This window comes from Notechis scutatus, chromosome 15, assembly GCF_049901735.1.
Source record: "Notechis scutatus isolate UNSWTSFEM ecotype Mainland chromosome 15, rNotScu1.2, whole genome shotgun sequence".
NCBI classification, from domain to species: Eukaryota; Metazoa; Chordata; class Lepidosauria; order Squamata; family Elapidae; genus Notechis; species Notechis scutatus.
The window spans coordinates 8058612-8078506 of record NC_142023.1 but is presented as its reverse complement, the minus strand read 5'-3'; positions in this window follow the sequence as shown (position 1 = coordinate 8078506).

Genomic DNA, 19895 nt, shown 5'->3' with positions numbered 1-19895 from the left:
CTCAATACCCAGGAGACAGGGAGTTCTAGTTCCACCTCAGGCAGCTGACTGACTGTGGGCCAATCACCAGGAGACAGTGATTTATAGTCCCACCTTAAAGGAGGGAGGGAAGGAAGGAAAGAGAAAAAGGGGAAAAAAGAGAAGGGAAAGGAAAGGAAGAGAAGAGAAGGGAAGGAGGAAAGAGAGGTGGAAAGGAGGGAGGGAAGGAAGGAGAAAAAGGGAAAAAAGGGAGGTAGGGAAGAAAGGAAAGAAGGAAGACTGATTTTAGATGATTTGCTAGCAAATTTTAGTGCTTTGTGTATGAGCTTGAGAATTGCAAACTGCATACATTTCGTCTATAGTGAAATCCTGAAGACACAAGCCTGCCGCAAATGAAGAATTGCACTATATCATATTCTGCATCACACAATAGACATCCAACTTTCTAAAACACCACATGGCAATTTGCTGAAATGTTTGACCCTAATTTGTAGGCATTTTTGTTTCAGTGGGCAGCTTTTTTAAAAAAAAAAAAAGAAAAGAAAAAATGGCGTTGCTAAAAGAATGCAACGTTTACCCAACCCTGGAAGAGATTTTAGCGCCATTTTGTTGAGATCCAAGGAGACACAAAGAGCAACAGACTTTCCAGAGGCAGATATGAGGAAAATATTCAACTTTTCTGAAAAGAAAATAGGACAACATAGCGGATTGTATTCCTATTATAAGTTCCCGGCAGACAACTTTGATTTATATGATCTGGGAAGCTCCCACGGGACCGATCCACAAGCAGCATTGTTTACTGCCACAAAGAAAAAAAAAAGGACATTTGGTCTCTGATTGCAAAAGCTTCTCCAGTTCTGAGGACATTAGAGCTTTAAAAAGAAACCTGCAAAGATCTTTTAGGAACCCAACTTTCTGCTAATGGCGTATGGGTTACAGATAGGTTGGGGAGACACAATCTTCAAAGTTGGCTTGGTCTACATAGAGAAGTACAAGGACTTATAACCTTGGGGTTTTTCAGTGTGCTCAGTTGAACATTGTGGGAAAGGAAAAGATTGAATACAGAATAATAACAGAATAACCGACTTGGGAGGGACCTTAGAGGTCTTCTAGTCCAACCTCCTGCTCAAGCAGGAGACTCTATGCCATTTCAGACAAATGGTTGTCCAATCTCTTCTTAAAAACCTCCAGTGATGGGGCACCCACAATTTCTGGAGGGAAGCCGTTCCACTGATTAGTTGTTCTAACTTTTAAGAAATGTCTCCTTAGTTCGAGGTTGCTTCTCTCCTTGCTTAATTTCCATCCATTGCTTCTTGTCCTACCTTCTGGTGCTTTGGAAAATAGTTTGACTCCCTCTTCTTTGGGGCAACCCCTCAAATATTGGAAGAATGCTATCATGTCACCCTAATTCAAATTTCGAGATCTCCAACCCAAGTCCTGTTTATCTCTAAATAATTCTCTGCCTTTAATCATGAGACAGGGAAAATTTCTCCACTGGAAATTCAGCTGTAAACAATCTTCATTGGACAAACTTGGGTATTTTCTTTTTTTTTTTCCGTCAAAGCCCTCTTTTTTTTTTTTTTTTAAATGTTTTGATGTATTGATTCAAACAAGCTTTCTGTGATTAGATCTTCCATTAAAAAAAGCCGTGTGGGCCAGCTTTGTTTTATCGCTTATGGTTAACACAAAAAAGGTACACAAATAATACCTTTCTTTTAAGTGTTTAATCCTTGCATAGCAAAGACAACCTCGCCCACACACAAGGAGATTCAGGGGGGGGGGGATAAATAAATCTCTGTTTTTGTAAAAGGACAAAAAGAAGGGGGAAAAAACACTCCTTATTCAAAATCAGGAAGAGTAAACATTTTAAAGGCTAGCATTTATGTAAATGTCTTAATGGTTATTTACTTTATTCATTGGTTTTGCATCCTTTTATGTGGCAACATGAAACTTACCACTATGTTCTATTTAGCTGTCACTCAAATAGAAACTGTTTAAAGAATTGTCAATTTATGTAAGGAACAGGGAGAAATGCCCTCTATAACAGCCCAACGGTGAGCAAAGCCTCGACTTACAACCACAGGTTGCCAAGCGTCTGGATTTTAATCATGTGACCATAGGGATGTTGCAGTGGTCATAAGTGTGAAAAAATGGTGATAAGTTGCTTTTTTCAGTGCCTTCAAATGCTCACTTAATGAACAGTTGTAAATTTAACAAATAATTCAACAACTAATATTAATGATAGTTTATGTAGTTCTTAAACATACCCAATTTATTGCCCTGGCCAAGAGGGTTGGTTTAGATGACCTCAAAGATCCCTTCCAATTCTTCTTTCCTATGGGTTCAGGTAGAATGTATTTATATCCTGAAACAAGCATGCATTTGTCAAAATTATGAAATGTAGCATAAAACTACACACACACACACACACACACACACACCTCTATGTCAAGAAAATGACAGGTATTAATTTTCCTTGACAACAATGTATATATTAGGAGCACAGAGAAAAAATAGTATAGAAAATCACAAAGATTGGAACTACATTCGCCCAAGAGTTCAAGAAAGCTTTTTTTAAAAAAAGAAAAATCACAAACCAATGCAGAAATTAACACTCTCAATTTGAGGCTAAGTAAGAAAAAAAAAAAGGTGAGAAAGGCTAGCTAATTGCTAATTTCTCAGAAATTTTACGTTTTAAGTATTTTCCTTAACTATTTTCAGTCTGGATTTCTTTAAGAAAAAAAATCATTTTCCAACTTTCACTGGGCATACAGTTTTGTTCGCAATGCTTTCTAAAACATTTTCCTAACTTACATCCCGTACGGCTGGCCCTAGATAAATGCTGCTCCATAGACTCATTTTGCTAAATATATAACAGAAAAAAGCTGAGCGAATTTTGGACCGAAAAATGATAGCTGTGTCAAGCTGTGAAAAATGATAGCTGTTTCTTGTCATCCTGTCAACACCACCACAAACATCTATTCTGAGCCGCACTGATCTTTTGCTGTCACAGAAATCTGGGCCTTTTAAAAAAAAAAAAATTCAGGGAACTTAGAGGTCATTTAAGCAAACCTTAGTTCACCAGGGTGGATTTGAGGATCCCAAATAGGAGGCATAGCCCAGAACCAACCTTGGATTTAACCAACATTTAATGACACCCTCTCCAATCAACTTTAGCCTGCCTCTCTCTCTCTCTCTCTCTCTCTCTCTCTCTCTCTCTCTCTCTCTCTCTCTTTGGATGAAAAAAAAAGAAGAAGAAGAGAGATGGGCTTTATCACCAAAAGTTCCTTCTCTCTCCAAAGTGTTTGCCCAGCCTCCCAGTTCTGCTCCTGCACTTTCAATTAAGCCCTGGAATTAATCTCTCACAACAGACTCGGTGTCTTGATTGTTGCCTTTTTTGGGGGGAAAATAATCATTTGCGATGGAACTCCTAATTACTTTTTCTGCAGATGCTCAGCGGAGGGAGGGAAGGAGCGGGAACAGCTTGCGAAAAAGTGGGAATGAAAACTGGAAGGGCTCAGAAGCTTTGCAGAAACATGGAGGAGAGAAATCTTTTCCTTCCTTCCTTCCTTCCTTCCTTCCTCCCTCTTCCTTCCTTCTTCACCCATCTGCATTCTATTCTATTCTATTCTACTCTACTCTACTCTACTCTAGAGACTCTACTCTACTCTACTCTACTCTACTCTACTCTATTCTATTCTATTCTATTCTCCCTTCATCTATTCTATTCTATTCTATTCTATTCTATTCTATTCTATTCTATTCTATTCTATTCTATTCTATTCTATTCTATTCTCCTTTTCCTTCATCTATTCTATTCTATTCTATTCTATTCTATTCTATTCTATTCTATTCTATTCTATTCTATTCTATTCTATTCCATTCCATTCCATTCCATTTCCATTCCATTCTATTCTCCTTTCCTTCATCTATTCTATTCTATTCTATTCTATTCTGTTCTGTTCTGTTCTGTTCTGTTCTATTCTTCTATTCTATTCTATTCTATTCTCCTTTCCCTTCATCTATTCTATTCTATTCTATTCTATTCTATTCTATTCTATTCTATTCTATTCTATTCTATTCTATTCTCCTTTCCCTTCATCTATTCTATTCTATTCTATTCTATTCTATTCTATTCTATTCTATTCTATTCTATTCTATTCTATTCTATTCTATTCATACAATCTTAGGAGAAACCTCAGGATGGGGTCCTGCCAATCCCCACTTTTCAGGGAAGAACTTTTGAAAGATGATAATGTCCTCCTAGCCGGTTCTTCTCCCTGGAGAACTTAGGGTCTGGCTGGATCTCACCTTCATTTTCAACTTTTGGGCGGCCTTCCCGTGAATCGCCCTGCTTCTGAGAATGCCTTAGATCACAATTCGTTCATCTCGACTGCTCTTTTTCTTTTTGTAAAAAATAACATCGTTTACACGGGACAAAAGAGGATGTTTCCTCCCCCCGCCCAGGAGGGAAAAGAACAGAGTCTCAATTATTAGCTGTTTTCGTGGGTTCTAATCTTGGAAGCAGCAGGCTGGTGGAAGGCATCCCAGAGGTGAGGAAAGCGGGCAACGGAATAAGCCAAAATCTTGGCTGCCTCAGTGTCCCATTAGCCAGACTTGTGTCACGTACAAATGGGTGAGGAAGGACTTCTTCCTCTTTTCAATCTGTCCCTGCAGAGATATCTCTCTCTCTCTCTCTCTCTCTTCACTCCCCCCCACCCATGATTATTTCTGAACCGCGGCCCACTTGCTCTCGTTAAGTAGGAAGAAAAAAAAGCGTCGTTGGAAGAGAGGCGTTTAACAATTGTGTTTGGAGAGAGAACAAGAGAATAAATGCTTAGTGCGTCTAATGGGGGTTTAGTGGTCTTCCCTGCACAGAACCCCAATTCCTTTTTAAAAAATAATAATAATAAACTAAAGTAAATGTAATCGGGGGAGGGGGTGTTTAGATCACTGGATAATGAGTTCTTTTCAGACGATGGTCAAGCAGCCCTTTCTCTTTGGTGGGGGGAAAAAACCCATTTATCACAGAGTCTCTTTTGTGGACTTTCTAAATAGCCGCCTGAAAGCTCCCAGGTTGGGTAGACAATCATTCCCCCCCCCCCTAGATGTTCCTTGTCTCCTTCTTTTTTGCTCTCTTTTGTGAAAGAAAGAAACTCAAGAGAGCTGCCTCCCCTTCCCCACACCTGAGATGAATCACAAGACCCCTTTCTCTCCCTCCGTGTTTTTTTTTTCTTTTTTTCCGAGTAAATTTTTATGATGGGTTTTTACAAAGAACATAAGATTGAAGCCAAACTAATAAATGGTAAAAGTAGTTGGGAAAGGAAGGAAGATGAAAGGGGGTGAGGGGGGTGAGCAGAAACTGCAGATAGAAAGAAGAAAAAGAATAATACAACAACGGAACAGAATAACAGAGTTGGAAGGGAACTTGGAGGTCTTCTAGTCCAACCCCTCTGCTGAAACCGGAGATTCTATTCTAGACAAAATCCAATCCAGTCTCTTCTTAAAAATTTATATATATTTATTGTATATATATATGTATATATATATATGTATATATATATATATATATATATATATATATATATATATATATATGTGTGTGTGTGTGTGTGTGTGTGTGTATGTGTATATTTATGTATATGTATATGTATGTGTGTGTGTATGTGTTTTCTTAAGTTTTCAGGTACTTACATGTATGGTATTCAGCTTTGTTTGGGTATTTCCCACGTCGTTATAGTTGTGCTTTTAAAGTTGTAGCAACGTTTCGGCAGAATCTTATCTGCCATCATCAGGCTTCTGTATTGTGTTCGATAGATAGATAGATAGATAGATAGATAGATAGATAGATATATAGATAGATAGATAGATAGATAGATAGATAGATAGATAGATAGATGAAGTCTCCTTAATTTCTCTCCCTATATATAGATGCAGCTTCTGCAGCCAAAATAAGTTGAATTACAAAATTATCTTTTAATCTAAGATTATAAAATAAAAACCTTCCCTGCACTTATTTGTAAAAGTATGCAAAGGGGAATTGCTAGGAGAATACAATACATACGACAGGAATGAGTTCTGCCTATGATAGTCATATCTTCTGATTGCCGTTAAATGGATTGGTCATGTGATTAACCTGATTTTATGTTATTCGCAGCTGTTGTTAAGCTCTGCTCTTAGTATCTTGTAATACTTTACATTTCACTCCTGATTTCCCCCCCTGCATCACACAAATACATCCTTCTGCCATTGTTTAAGTGGTACATCAGTTATCAAAACAGGCATTGTCTGAAACAAAAATGACATTTTAGTTAAAGCATCGTGAATTTGAATTTGTATAGAAGAAAGAAGGAAGGATGAATAATCAGAAGAAAGAGTCTATTATTTTATTTTATTTTTTGCATTTTTGCAAGCAAGGCTAAGAGATTGGATGGCAATTGAAAAGCCATCCAGAAAAACCACAAATTATCTCTTCAGGATATTTCTGGACTGGGATACACCAGCCATCGACAGACACAAAGAGATAAAGCACATTTGCACACCATGGAATAAAGACAATGAAAAGCTAAGGAGGGAACAAAAAGACTAGAACACGTCATTTCCAGCCGCCAACCTCCAGATAAACAGGGAGTAACAAACAATCAAACAGAAAACAATACTCTAATCAAGAAGAAAAACACACCGCTACTATATATAATAGGGAGCAAAAACCCCACAATGGCAATGTAACTTAGTTGGGTCATGAAATGTCTGGAAGCAAACAACCAAGTTCATTGAGTGCTAAGACACCACTGACACACTTTTTCATTCATTTCTGCGCATGACATAACAAGATTTTTTTCCCCTAGAAATTAAGGAGACCTTTAAAAGTTCTTGATTTTTTTTTAAACTATCTTTAGATCAATGGCTATATAATTTTGTGCTCATGTGTCCTCATTTACTTCAGTTTCTCAGAACCAAGAAGGAACTGCAAGAGAAAAATATTGGCCTGCTGAGGTTCTGGAGCAGAGAGAGCAATCTGTGGAAGATGCTTTAGCTCAGGTTTTTCTTACATTAAGCAAGATTTACTCTAGGTAGTTTTCAGAGGTGGGCATCTGCACTTCTGTGCTTTCCAACTGGAATTCCACACAATTCAACTCACAGATGTTCCCCATTTGAGAGAGAGAGAGAGAAAATAATAACAGGATTTTTCAGCTCCCCCGCCTAGATATTGGTTCGATCGAGTTATTTGTTTTATCAGCGGATTGAATGATGGGTTTATAAGCTGCTTCTATCCTGTAGGCTCACCTTGGCTTAGAGTTTTGTAGTAGATTCTCCCCTCCCCAAATATTAATAATCCCGGCTTCACAGAATGGTGAGATGACATGCTAAGGAAATCAAATGATCTGGGGGAATAAATGAGGTTAAAGGCAATAAAACTGACTTGGAAAAATAGAAGTCCTATTTATCAACAAGATGAGCAAAGAACCTACTGGATGGTTGCAAAAAAAAATCCCAAACCTCTTTTAGGAAAAGGAAAGGTAAGCATTAAATAATTGTTTGCTAAAGAAGGCAGCAAATGGGAGATGAAAGCTATTCCTGATTCACTTTAAGACCACTTATGAAACTGTTTTTGGGAGGAAATTGTTTTAGAGATCAATCTGCATGGGGAAATTTTAGGCCATATAGATGACAACTTCCACGAGGTAAAATAGCAATTATAACAGACAGCAAAGTTCAGGACCCCAAACAGCTCCAAACCCATCCAGGTAGTAGAACAGAAGAACATAGAATAACAGGGTGGGAAGGGACCTTGGAGGTCTTCTAGTCCAACCCTTCTGCTTAGGCAGGAAACCCTATACCCTTCCAGACAGTAACTGTCCAGTCTCTTCTTGCAAACCTCCAGTAATGGAGCACCCACAACTCCACTGGTTAATTGTTCTCACTGTCTCTTAGGAGGTCATTACTTATTTATTTAAAACATTTATAGGGCTGTCCATCCTATACTAGACTCTGGGAAGCTCCAACCATGAGTTAAAACAAGATAAAAACCATTAAAATCATAAACATTCAAATAAAAACACAAAAAATCCAAGTCAAACTTCCAACATGCAGTCACCTTGTCCTATCCCAGCGTTTGAGGAGGAAGTCAGATCTTCAGGACTTTCTGGAAGAGTAGGAGGGTAGAGACTTGCTAAATGATAGGGGACAAAAGACATACTTCCTAACTCACCTAAGGTGGCAATGTTTAAGAGAAGGATCTAGGAGCGTGCCCAACTGTCTAACCTTGTAGGATCAGTAGACACCCCTCAGATAACCTCATCCTCTGCCATTCATATGTAGGGGCTAGTGGTTAAGACATTGGGCTTGTCGATGGGAGGTGGCAGTTTTTAAACCCCAGCTCCATGTGATGGGTTGAGCTCCCATCCTTGCCTCAGTCCTGCCAACCTACAAGTTCAAAAGCATGCAAATACAAGTAGATAAATAGGTACCACTTCGGTGGGAAGGTACACCTTTGATGTTGACCTCATGACCACAGAAGCTGGGTCCCTCAGCCAAAAAAACAGAGTTGATTATCATCCCCTAGAGTCAGATACAACTGGACAGGGGAAACTTTTACCTCTGTAAAAAAGCTCCAAACTTTTTACTTTTTACGCCATGGGGCAGGCCCTACTTCATCTAGAAAATAAAATAAAAATAAGGGTTTCAACCACAAAAGTAAACTGTAGTAGCCTCTGTTTCCTAAGGCAGAAGTCAAGTTATGGATCTATCTATCTGAGCTTTCAGGCTATTGAAACAGAGGAACCGTCACAAATCACAACCCCACACCAGGAATTGTTTCTTACTATGCTGTGCAAAGGCACGAACCACTAAACAGCAAATAGAAGTTGGTTATTAGTTCTCTCTTAAGAGCTTCCTTTCTTAATTTTAAAATCAGTAGGCTGCCTTCCCTAGCCAAGTCTCCCCTTAATTGCCAGAGCTTCACTTCACAAATAACAAGAACACACAATTTGAAGCAACACTTAGGAGTTTTCCGGGGCTGAAGAGGACCAAGATGCTTTATCTGCTTATTCCAAGTAATAAAGACCTTCCGCTGCAGACTGAAGCAAATTGACCCACCTTATAAATCAGCTCCAGGGATTAAATTTTACATCTCTTTCCGAGAAACATCCAAATCTTTAAAGTGCATGTGGAAATAAGTTACATTTTTCTTTTATTTCATTTGGATCTCTGCCGCAAGATCTACCTGATGTATTAGCTTTTAACAGGAAAATAACAGGGGAAAAAAAAACAACCCAGAATAACAGAGTTGGAAGGGACCTTGGAGGTCTTCTAGTCCAACCCCGTGTTTGAGCAGGAGGCCCTATACTATTTTGGACAAATGGCTGTCCAATCTTTGCTTTTGGGGGGGGGGGGGATGTTCAGAGCCTGGGAATTTTGTCTGAGGGAGGAAAAGGCAGGAAAGGGGTCTAAGGGGGGGTTCTGTCAGGTTTTGGCGGGAAAACATTTGGGGAGGGGGAGAGTTGGTTAGAATCCTGAAAGGTGAGGGGGGGGGACATTTACCTCAGACAAGGTTAGAAATTGAGATTTTTTTTAAAGTTAGAATAGCCCTGAAGCTTCCACTGAGGGAGAAAAAGGTAAGGAAAGAAAAGAAGGGGATAAAAGGAGAGATATTTTTTTTTTTTTTGAGGGGGGATAACTGAGGAGAAAAGAGAGGGAGGAAGGACCCCATAGAGAGTCAGGAGGGAAGGGAGGCGAGCTGACCCAGGTGAGGGAAGGAGCCAGAGACCAATCCCCAGGAGACGGGGAGTTCTAGTCCTGCCTTCTTCACGAAAGCCAGTGGATGACATTGAGCCAGCCACCTTCTCTCAGCCCCAGGAAAGAAGCAATGGCAAATCTCTTCAGAAAAAACCTTGCTAAGAAAATGGCAGGGATTCGTGGAGGGCAGCCTTCTGAGAATTCAACAGGATTGAACGGAAGAAATATAAATCCATGTTTGTTTGTTTGCTTTTAAAGAATAAGAAGAGGAAGCTTGGCGATACGAGTTCTTGACCTTTGGAAGATCAAGAAAGTGGGATCCAGCTTGGCCAATGATCTGTCAGGAATCTTGCAAGAAGAGATTTTTATTTTATTTTTTCCTGACAGGGAGAGCAATCGACTAAGCCAACGCGTCGGAGAATCCCAAGAGAAATTCAGTTTTCAGTTTCCTTATCGTCCAAAACCCATTCTAAAAATACATCAATTGCCACAGACGTTGATAAATAATAAATAATCACAAGTCCAAGAGAACAGATGGCAGAGCTGTTCATCTCAGACAACTCCATCCCGAGTTGTGGGTGCTTTGGGGTGATTTTCTTTGACCTACCTCAACCTAAGATCAGTGGGAGAAAATATCTGAGCGGGTCAGCGTTAGCCTTTCGGTCTTGGTCACCCCAAAAAGAGAGGGGATAAATTGACAAAGGGGATCAGCAAAAGAATGTGGCATTAATAAAGCAGTAACCATAGCTATTTTTTTTAAAAAAAATCTTATTTGCTTTAGCTCGTTTCTGTCTGCAAAATAGAAACCTGGAACACCCCAGTTTTCAATGATTTTAAAGGAAGAGATGCTGGGAAAGAGATCAATCCTCAGCTAATTTCCTCCACTGTTTGCTAAAAGAGGAGCGTTTGTGTCTGTGTGTTTGTGTTGCATGTGTTGTAACACAATCCCCTATTATTATTATTTTTCCATCTCTTGCTTGGCACAAGCATAACGTCTCTAATTTGCATGCAAAGCAAGAGATGAAATCTTGGGAAGAATTTCCCCTTTCATTATTAATATGACGGTTGATAGCAATGGAGAACTGGGGGTGGATTCTGGGTGGGTGGGGGCCCTCTAAAATGCATCCAAATGGGGGAGAGGAGGAAGCAGGAGGTATGGCTTTGGCTTTTATTGCGAGACATGATGGACAGGACTGATATACGTGTCTGTTTCTGGTCACCACGATATAAAAAAGATGTTAAGATTCTAGAAAGAGTGCAGAGAAGAGCAACAGAGATGATTAGAAAACTGGAGCTTAAAACATATGAAGGACAGTTGCAGGAATGTGATATGTCTAGTCTAACAGAAAAGAAGGGGCCAATTCTTTCTCCAAAGCACCAGAAGGCAGGACAAGAAGCAACGGGTGGAAACTAATCAAGGAGAGAAACAACCTAAAACTAAGGAGAAACTTTCTGACAGTGGGAAGAATTAATCAGCAGAACAGCTTGCTTTCAGGAGTTATGGGTGCTCCAACACTGGTGGTTTTCAAGAAGAGACTGGAGAACCATTTGACCAGGATGATATAGGCTCTCCTGTCTTAAGTAGGGGTTGGTCTAGAAGACCTCCAAAGTCCCATTCCAGCCCTATGAGCCTAGATTCTACTTTGTGCGAAATTTGAAAGCGAAGAAAAACAAGGGGAAGAATGCGTGATAAAGTAGGCTAAAAACGTCGGTTATGATATACAGAATGGGAAAATGCGTGACTGAGAGGACTCAGCTGTACGTTGTGTTATCATGTTAAGGAGATTTTTTTTTTTAATAAAAGAGCTTCGGTTCCTGTCCCCAGAGAAACTGTCTAGAATGTAAAAAGGCACTTCAAGTACATGTTGGAAATCTGAACAAAAAAGAAGGGGCGTTTTAGCATTTGTGTAAGAAAGCTAGACAATTCTGGATTCAAACGCGTATAAAAAAATTCAAACGCATATAAAAAAATTGATACATAATGGAGAGGTTTGTCTTTGAGGAAGGTAGGAACAAAGAGTTGGAAAAAAGGAATTTAACTCCCAACCCACCTCTAATTTTTCTCATTTGCTCTGAAACAATCCCTTTTCTACTTCTTCATCCCCAGGTAACCACTTCAAATGATCCCTCTCACATATCATGCTAAACCATGTTTGATTAACCAAAGTTTGTTGAATAAGCCATCATTGGCCCATTCTGCCCATCCCTCTAAGGCGTTGCATATAGTTGAGCAACTGCAAGAAGCAAATTTGTACAATATGTCGGTGGTTCTTTACCACGGACCTCTTTTAAATACCTTTTGGGGGCTATGAACCACCTGGCAGAGACCCCCCCTCAAGAATTAATTCAAGATTTGAATCATAACATTTTTTTCAAGCCTTTGCAGACCACCCCTGTGATGACATCGTGGGGGTGTGAGAACCACTGCATTATGATTTTCCCCCCCAACGATATGAATATACTTCGTTGGTTTACCATCTTCTGAGATAACAGATAGTCCTCCACATATCACCACAACTGAGTCCAAACTTTCTGTTGCTAAGCGAGGCCATCATTAAGTGAGTTTTGCCACATTTTACCACTATTCCTGCCACAGTTGTTAAGCGAATCCCTGCAGGTGTTAAGTCAGTAACACAGTCGTTAAGCGAATACGGCTTCCCCATCAACTTGGATTAGCAGAAGGTCACAAAAGGGGATCATATGACCCCCGGGACACTGCAACCGTCATAAGTACAGTTGCCAAGCATCCAAAGTTTGACCACCTGACCACGAGGATGCCGCAACTGCCGTAAATGTGAAAAACGGTTATAAGTGTCAGGATTCCAGCAATCTCCCTAATTAAGTCATGATTCTTGAGCCAAACTTCAAAAAAACTTCAAAGGATTTATTGGCGGTGACATACGGGCACTGCCCTGTATGAAGCCAACTCCGGCATACATAAGCCTGTTTCCCCCCACCCTCCCCGCTGGGTGTGTCATAAATCAGATTCTCCAATTGAGCACATTCACGGGCTGGGTGTCATCATTCACGTTCTCCAATCAAATATATTCACGGGCAAAAGCTCTGGTAGTTTAGTTACAATCTTTTAAAGATAAAGAGTTGGAATGTACTTTTGCTTTCAAACTGCTCTTCCAAATTTCCTTCCTTCCCCCCTCCTTTTTTTATGGCAACTACTAAATCAGGCACAGGGATGTTTTATGAGTTGACAATAAGTCACCTTCTTCAGTCAACGAATGTTTATCAATCAGGGCTGTATTCGGTCATTGCTTTTCCCCCCGAATGCTTAATTTAAAGCACTGAAAGAGAGCAACCTCACCTACCTACCCTGAGAAAAATAAAACATATTGGAGAATTTCCATTTTGGCTCTCTAAAGGAGAAATCCTCACCACGTGTTTAAAGTCCTTGCAACAAAGCTTTATATGGAGAGCAGGTTTGACTTCTGCGGCCCACTTGAAGTCTGTGCTGCGATCTAACATATGAACACCCCGAGTCTTTGTTCATATAAATTGCCCCAAAACCAAAGAATCCTTCACCCTCCGCCGTTATCAGAATGGATGTCAGCAAGACGTAAAAAGTGCCTTACGTACTAACAGCGCTATAGAAATGATGAATGATAACTGTAAAATGGGGGGGGGGGGGCTTTTTTTGTCTTGGGAAAATAAGACCAAAGAGAAGGGGGGGGAAAAGCGTGAGTCTTTATGTTTTTTCCTCCTCACAAATATTATTATTTGTGTTTTTGGTTTCGCATTGGAGACGCATTGCAGAAGAGGAAAACAACAGCATTAATCTAGTTCACTAATATGTTCAACTTAAATCAAATGCCAGCTAATGCAGCTTATTAAGTTTGCAAGTTTCCCCTAAATGAGCCAGAAAGAGATTTCCATCTGTGGAAATCCATTCCTTCACCAAGACTGAAAGCCAGGATTGATTTGTTTCATCATGGGCATTCAAATGGGTGTTGATGACTCTTAACAACCACATAAATAAAACTTCCCCAGGTTGATCTGTCCCCAACTTGGTTCTTCAGGTCTTCCAACAGTGCTCACCTCTCTGTTGTAACTGAGTTCATCCACCTTGTTGTTGGTTGTCTTCTTCTTTTTCCTAGCACTATGGACTTCTCCAAAGGAGCTAGGTCTTTGTATCAATCAATTGGCTGATTATGTCCTGTCAGGTTGATAGGAACTCTTAGGAACCACATAGGTAGACCTTGTCCAGATCTTCAATCTGGTCTTTCAGGCCTTCCAACCATGCACCATCTCTGTCATACCTGAGTCCATCAAGGTAACTTCTGGTTAATCTCTTCTTCTCTTTCCTTCCTAGGATTTTCTCCTTCTCTGGGGGTTGTACAACTTGACAGGCTAAACTTGATGTGCCATCCAGTCCATGTTGACTTCTAGCAACTACCTCAATAAACCTTCTCCAGGGAGATCTGTCTTCAGAATTGTCCTTCAGGTCTTCCAACCCATTCTTCAGGTCCAACTAGTCCTTCAACTCTTCCAACTCATCACTGCCATAACTGAGTCCATCCGCCTTCCGGCAGGTCATCCTCTTCTTCTCTATCTTTTCATTGATCAATTGACTGATTAGGCGCCATCAAGTCAGTGTTGACTCTCAGCAACCACATGAATAAACCTTCTCCGGATGAAAGGTCCCCAACGTGGTCCTTCGGTCTTCCCACGGTGCACCCATCACTGCTGTAACTGAGCTCATCCACCTTGCTAATGCTCATCCTCTTCTCTATCTTCTCATTGATTAATTGGCTGATTAGGTGTCATTGAGTCAGTGTTGACTCTTAGCAACCATATCAATTTTCAATGTTGATGATCCTGTGCCCTCTGGGCTTGCAGCTATTTTTGCAAACAAAACCCTCACCCAAGACCACCTATTGACTACCATTTTTCCTTTACCATTGAAACACTGTAAAATCTCTCCATCTCTGTAACAGACATCCCCAGGTACATAAATTCATCTACTGTTTTTCCTGCCTTCCTTTAACACAACTTGCAAATGTTAAACCCATCTATCCAACTATCCAACCTAGCTACCTTGGCCCCTGAGACATCAATTTGCAAATCCAGACTCCTCATTGCATCATAAAAATCTATCTAACTTTCGCTGCACATCATTCAAGCCCAGGCGATGCTCCGCTAAGGTCGCCAGAAGCCAACCTTTGTACCCTTCTCTGCAAACAATTGAAACCAACCAAGGCAACTGCACACATCTACTTTTTGCTCCCTTGCTCTGCGGTTCATGCTCTGCTACCGTTACGTTCTGCTCTTATCGCATCCAGCAAACAACCTTCAGTTCTGCATTTGCACCAAACCGGCATAATTCAAAGCTACTCGGCGGCTCACCCGCTAACTCCAATCAACAGGCCTTTAATAAACTTCCTTGCGTGCGTTCCGTGACTCACAAGAAGAGGCTTGGTTTGCATGCCTTCAGCACATCAAAGCAAGCCACACTGCATCTTTGGTGCTTCCTTGTCACCCTCGTGCCTTTTCCATCAAGATTCTGCCAGGCCGACTTAAAAACATCTGTACAGCTTTGTATTTTATTTTTTTATTTTTTTTGCATCAAATCTTGCTCTGCAGAAGGGAATGACAGGTAGTCCTTCACTTACGACGGCCACAGGAGCCAGCATTTCCATTGTAAGCAAGGTGATAGTTAAGTAAGCTTTAGGGTCTTCTTTGCCATGGTCATTAATGAAATCACTGCAGTTTTTTTTTAAAGTGAATCACGGGGTCATTGAGCGAATCCAGTCCACCCCTCCCATTGAATTTGCTTATTGGAAGCTGGGTGGGAAGGGTGCAATTGGTGATTGCATGGCCCCAGTATGTTGCAACCATCATAGATACATGCTGGGTTGCCAAGCACCCAAATTTTGATGATAGAACCGTGAGAGTTGGTTGAAAGTCAGCTTTTTCAGGGACAATGTAACTTTGGTCACTAAACCAATACTTGTAAGTTGAGGACTATCTGCAGCAACACATGCTTCCAATTGCCATATCTAGATGCATACATGTTAAACAAGAACTGTTTAACTGACAGGGCAGGCCACTAGTATATAAACAGAGAGAAAACCCCCACTCCTCTTCTAGCACTGATGATGTTACCTAGTTGGATGGTGAAACGTCTGCAAGAAAACAACCAAGTTCAGAGAGCACTGAGGACCTTACAGCCCTCCTCCTCCTCCTCTTCCTTCACCCCCTTCTTTCCACAAATCCCACTCTCTTTTGCATTGATGATGTAACCTAGTTGGGTCATGAAACGTCTGCAAGAAAACCATCAAGCTCAGAGAGCACCAAGGACCCCGCAGTCCTCTTCCCCTTCTTCCTTTTCACAAACTCCATTCCCTTCTAGCACTGATGATGTTATGTAGTTGGGTGGTGAAATGTCTGCAAGAAAATCACCAAGCTCAGAGAGCACCAAGGACCCCACAGTTCAACCCTGACCTTCAAATATTCTCTTCTATAAGTCGTACAGCCTCACCATAAACAAACCACAGCTTCAATGTTTCTCCATATACCATAGATTATATATCTGTACTCATCACGTGTTTTTTTTTTTAAATATTCCTGCAGCACCTATAACATTATTTTGGTATACCTTCTTGAACGTATATTTTGCATCAAACCAATCCACACCCAAGAAATGCAGATTCCTCTTAAACACTTCAAGACTCACCACTGCTACATTCAACAATTGGACTTAGGTTGGTCTTAAGTAGAGAAAAACATCACAGACTTCACAAATGTGTTTCCCTGCAGTGTATCTTCAAAGGCACACATGCAAATGAGCAAACAGTATTAAAGCCTATCCAAACAAATTAGCAAGGGAATAATTACTGAACAAGCAAGCATATAAGACTTGATTATCTGGGGAGAACATTTACAGAAGGCAAAAAATAATCTCCATTATTAATGGTAGGATTTGGAAAATTGAGCTTTGGTGTCATAATATTACGGAAAAAAAGGTGTCGTGTTCTCTGAATCCCCAGAAGAGAATCAGAAGGGATCTTTAACAGAGTTAGTTTGAGAATGATACAGAATCAGCTTTGGAGGCCTGTCCGCATTTATGGCATGTTGTTCTCCGTAATTGGGTTGAGAATAACCAGTAAAGCTGTTTTGATAGAGAACGTTCATGTGGAATAAAATAATACAGTAAGTCAAGCCCCAATTTCTTTTTCTAGAATTCTGCACGCTATGGTTTTCTCTGTGAAGCTCCATAGAAGTGAAAGTTGAGCTTGGAAGAAACAAAATAAGACACTTTTGGATTTTAGAGTTGGAGAAGAACCCCGAGAAGACCCTGGATGGCCAAGAAAACATACCATGATCAATCAATAAACCTAGAATTCTCACTTGAGTTACAAATTAACCTACTTAGGGCAACTTATGTGAAGGCTCATCCCTCTGGAGAAGGCTCAGATGCTGGAAAAGGTGGAAGGAAAGAGGAGGAGAAGAGGACAACCAAGCTAGGGGGAAGGAAGGAGGAGAAGACAACCAACAGCTAGGTGGATGGAATCAGTTGCAGCAACAATGGAGGAAGACTTGAAGTTGAGAACAGGCCTGGAGAATGTCTAAACTATGTGGTTCCTAAGAGTCTATGTCAACCTAGTAGGACATAATCAAATCAACTGATTGATGAAAAGACACAGCTCCCTTCAAGAAGTCCACAGTGCTGGGAAAGAAAGAAAGTGAAGAAGACAACCAACAGCTAGGTGGATGAACTCAATTACAGCGGTGATATGAGCGCCATTGGAAAACCTGAAGAACCAAGTTGGGAACAATCTTGGAGAAGATTTATTTATGTGGTTGCTAAGAATCAACAGTGACTTCACGATACACAATGAATCAATCACATTTCTTTTGCTGCATTCACACTGAGCCGGGTTTCCAATGTTCTCTCCCTTCGTGATATATTAAACCACAAGCTAACTAACCAGGCCAGGTTCATACCACACTGTCAACAAGCCAACTGGCTTGAGACTAACCTGGGTTAAATCTGCCACAGGCAAAGGCTCTCAATCTGGCTTAAAGCTAAACAGAATTAGCACTCTGCACAAACACGCTTTGAGAAACTGCCCTGGTAACAGCCATATCGGGATCCAGCCAATTTTATTTTTTTTTTAAAAAAAACCTTTTTACATTTAATAATCGGCTTTCTGCATTAGGCAACAAACAGGAAAACAAAACAAAACAAACCACCCAGAAATATTTAAGAGCAAACATGTCTAATTTTAAAACAAGCAACAGCACAAACCAATTACAATTTTTCATTTTGCCAAAAAAAAAAAAAACAACCCTTATGGAACAAGCCAGCAATTAAACTTCCCTTTCGAAGGTCCATGGTCCACTTCAAAATAGATGTTCCTCCCTTTCCCTGCTCTTAAATTACAAAATAAAATAAAAAATAGATTCTCGGCCCCAAACGCCGGATGCCACCAGCCAGAATCCATTCACAGAGTTTGGCAGTCATTAGGACAAGCTTTAATAAATCAGTTGTGCTTAGCTTCATCGGAGGCAATTTACTCTCAGAGAAAAAAAAAAACAGCAAATGAGTACTTTTTACACATTTTATGATTATTAACATCTTCGTCGGCGTGGGCTGTAGATTTGAGAAGTCAGCTTTTAAGACCGGGATATAAAAATTAGATCTGTGGATTTGCAAGACGGAAGCAACCGAGAAAGAGCCTGTCTATTAACATTTTTAAATGAGTTCAGATTTGTGTGCTGGGGTGCTTTGCCCTCCCTACACTTAATCCTTCCTGTCAGCAAAAATTAAAAGAGAGAAAGAGGAGAGAGGGAGAGAGAGAGAGAGAGAGGGAGAGAGAGAGGAGAGAGAGGGAGAGAGAGAGGAGAGAAGAGAGGAGAGAGAGGAGAGGAGAGGGAGAGGGAGAGAGAGAGAGGAGGGAGGGAGAGGAGAGAGAGAGAGGGAGAGAGAGGAGAGAGAGGAGGGAGAGAGAGAGAGGAGAGGGAGGGAGGGAGAGAGGAGAGAAAAGAGGAGAGAGAGGGGAGAGGACAGAGGGAGAGAGAGAGAGGGGAGAGAGAGGAGGGCGGAGAGAGAGAGGGATACAGGGAGAGAGGAGAGAGAGAGGAGGGAGAGAGGAGAAGAGAGGGAGAGAGAGGAGGGAGAGGGAGAAAGAGAGAGAGAAGAGAGGGAGGGAGGGACAGAGAGAGAGAGAGGGAGAAAGAGAGAGAGAGAGGGAGGGAGGGAGAGAGAGAGAGAGAGAGGAGAGAGGAGAGAGAGAGGGAGAGAGAGAAGAGAGGAGAGAGGAGAGAGAGAGAGAGAGGAGGGAGAGGAGAGAGAGGGAGAGAGAGAGAGAGAGGAGGAGGGAGAGAGAGAGAGAGAGAGGGAGAGAGAGGGATAGAGGGAGAGAGAGAGAGAGGAGGGGGAGAGAGAGAGAGAGGGATACAGGGAGAAGGAGAGAGAGAGGGAGGGAGAGAGGAGAGGAGAGGAGAGGAGAGAGAGGAGAGGGAGAGGAGAGAGAGAGAGAGAGAGGGAGGGAAGGACAGAGAGAGGAGAGAGGGAAAAGAGAGAGAGAAGAGAGGGAGGGAGGGACAGAGAGAGAGAGGAGAGGGAGAGAGGAGAGAGAGGAGGGAGAGAGAAGAGAGAGAGAGGAGAGAGAGGAGAGAGAGGGAGAGAGAGAGAGAGAGAGGGAGGGAGAGAGAGAGAGGAGAGAGGAGGAGGGAGAGAGGAGAGAAGAGAGGGAGAGAGAGAGAGAGAGGACAGAGGGAGAGAGAGAGAGAGGAGAGAGAGGAGGGCGGAGAGAGAGAGAGGGATACAGGGAGAGAGGAGAGAGAGAGGGAGGGAGAGAGGAGAGAAGAGAGGGAGAGAGAGAGGAGGGAGAGAGGGAGAAAGAGAGAGAGAAGAGAGGAGGGAGGGACAGAGAGAGGAGAGAGGGAGAAAGAGAGAGAGAAGAGAGGGAGGGAGGGACAGAGAGAGGAGAGAGAGAGGGAGGGAGAGAGAGAAGAGAGGAGAGAGAGGAGAGGAGAGAGAGAGAAGAGAGGGAGGGAGGGAGGAAGAGAGAAGGGGAGGAAGATCTACCATTTTGAGGAAAACCACTGTATTGAGTTGTCAAAAACAAACTAGGGCTGGGAAGGGGGTGTTAATTGACTGTACCCATTAGAGAAAGACGAGAATAGAAGCACAGCGCACAGTGAATAGAAATGACAACATG